This window comes from Carassius gibelio, chromosome B4 (assembly GCF_023724105.1).
Source record: "Carassius gibelio isolate Cgi1373 ecotype wild population from Czech Republic chromosome B4, carGib1.2-hapl.c, whole genome shotgun sequence".
Classification (NCBI taxonomy): Eukaryota; Metazoa; Chordata; class Actinopteri; order Cypriniformes; family Cyprinidae; genus Carassius; species Carassius gibelio.
In genome coordinates, this window is record NC_068399.1 from 2,944,464 (window position 1) to 2,947,423 (window position 2,960).

Genomic DNA, 2,960 nt, shown 5'->3' on the forward strand with positions numbered 1-2,960 from the left:
CAGGAGGTCATTTTTTAAAAGATCATCAAGGGGATGCCTGATATTATTTTCAGGGACATTTAACTTTGTTAATTCCTGATCCATTTTAGACCAAAGATGGTTGTGTTGTCACCTCCTGGAACTCTCCAGTTAGCTTCTGAATCATACTAGCTGGCAACAGCATTTTAGCTTGCGTTTGAATATAAAACATGGCCAGGTTGTTCATAAAATCATTCCCATCTGCTAACTCATTACTTGCATGATCTCCATCCAACTCCTCCTATGCTTTCGAAGAGCACATAGCTACTAGGGGTGGCACGGTTCCACTTTTTCACGGTTCGGTTTGTTTCACGGTTTTAGAGTCATGGTTTTAGAGTTATGGTTTTCGGTATGCTATGTTTATGGAGAAACCATACTTTAAAAAAAATCTAACTACAAGCAACAGCACAAATAAATAGAGTAAAGATGAAAAAAAAAACAGTGAATTTCAAGTTTTTTTTTTTTTTTGGGAGGTCTAATATTAGTTTTTAGGTACAGAAATTGAATTAAACAAGCAAATGTAAAACAGCACCGCATATTTTACTGTGTAAATTAAAGATGGTTCTTTATTAAAATGACAAATGCTTTTTAATCAAGGGCAGTGAGTGATTTCTTTGTTGATGCTGTTCGATTAAAATAAGACTGTCACTTTAAGAGAATGCACTGATATAGTTGGTCTACGTTCATCCGGCTATGTCTTCTGTAGGATACTTAACAAGACGGGCATTTTAACATCATTTTTGTGTGAATTTGTCCATCTAAGCAATACTTCAGAGCTTAATATTGGTTCTGCATGTCCACATTGAAATGTAGTGTTTTTGTGAATTTTAAAATGCAAAATGAATGCCGAAATCGAAGCCGTGCTGAATTGGCAAAGCTTACACATTTAAAACATTTTGACCTATTTGCGATCAAGTTTAACAGCTTGACTTCACTACATGTTGATCACTGCAACATAAATGAGCCAACCGGGTAGGATTTAGTTAGAATAGCAATGCCTGTTTGTTTGTTTTTCTTTAGTTTTTTAAAGAACTTACAGATATCGATGCTGTCTGCGCCGTTGTTCTGAAATATTCGGTTTCAGAGATTTTCGTTGACGCTGGGCGGAGCATACATGAAAATTCATGAGTTTCCTGTTTCGCGTTAAAGCGACTCTGAAAATATCAGTGCACTCTAGAATCATCACCGCACAGAAGTTTGTAGTTTGTATTATACGTTGTTTGATTTCATTATTACAGCCATTGATTTGCCTTCCTATCATTAGGATACACTCCTGGTAAATGAGCAGACAGCCATTAAGTAGATATATACAAGCGTTTTAAACCCTTTCCAGGGTCTTTTAAACTTTTGTTTGATAACTTGTATACAAATACCTGTGGTGGCATAAAGATCTAATACAATATCTATTTTTTCTTGTTATGCTGTTTCACATAAGTAACTAAGAAACATACCACATATGTGACCCTGGATCACAAAATCTTAAGTGTCAATTTTTTGAATTTGAGATTTGCTTAGACAGTGTCCAGTGGTCACCCTCATTTACAGAGCCCACCAGCAAAACAGATTTGTCTACAGGTAAACAGACAATTACAGATGAAATATGAACATTATCGATAATCATATCAAAATAAACAAGCTTCTTTACCTTCTTAATTTCATTGGCCTTGCCATTCCACAGATTTGTCGTTTGAAATGAATCAATGACAAATGCATCTCCTGCACACCTGCTTGCCATGCAAGTGAAGTAGGCATTGATAACCTGAACAAGAAAATGGTTCAATCATTTGTCTGTTCCACAAATAAAAAGAAATAAAAAAAAAAAAACATTATGATGAAGTCTAAATTAATGAATTATTAGGAATTGTGTGAAAACTTTCTCACCTTGCTCTCAATTTTCTCTCCAGGTTGGAGGTGCTCAAAATCCCAGGTAAATATTTTATATGGACCTATTTTGCTCCAGTCTTCCTCCTACTTTTCATGCCCACATGTCTTGTTATACTGAAAATATTAAGAAATTAAGAAACACATACACACAACACTAGTGATAATAGAGTGGTGTGGTGTGGTAGCAGAGGAGGGCGCAGACTTGGGGGCAGCAGAGGAGGGTGTGGTTGTGACGGGTGAAGTGACCTGTTAAATACATTCAAAAATGTGCTCCTCTGCAGTCATTTCCTCCACACATTCATTGATCTACAATAAAGAGGAACCTTACTTGTTGGAAAAAAAAATACTGCTAAAGAAAATGTATAGTGCCTACCTCATAGGTGTCTGGTACCTCACATTGGTACTGAGTCTAATGACCAAATAGCAGAAAGTATGGCGAGAATTTGTTTGTTATCTGCTTTTTGGTTCACCGCCCAAACATTGTGGCCTCCAAGTAATCAGCCCACAAGCTTGGCCTGTTCTCTACCAAACTTGCTCAAACATATGTAAATCAGAAAACAAATCAATAAGATTATATTGCCATATACAACTGGTCTCATTGTAAAAATATGGAGTGTGTGTGTTAGCTCTGAATTGTGCCATCGAGTCTCTAAACCAGTCCATTTGTTTGTGGATGGTATAGCACACACAGACTTCTCTTAATGCCCAGAGTTTGGCACACACCCAGATTGATATGTGTACAGATCAACACAAATCTCCTTTACAAATTAGTGAGAATAAGGGATTTCCTTACAGAGAACAATTAATGGAATAAAAGACCAAAGAATTTACAAATTCAGTGCCTTGATCTGTTAGGAGACTTGTAGGGTCACCAAATTTGTAGAACAATTTTATTATGCAGGCCTTTACCTCCTCTGTTGGTTTTCAGTGGGAAAGCCTCACACCACTTTGTAAAGTAATCTACCATGACACAGATGTACTTGTAGCCTTCTTTTGTTGGTGTGAGCTTTCCAATTAAATCCATCCCCACAATATCCCAAGGCTGTGCCACCTAGTAA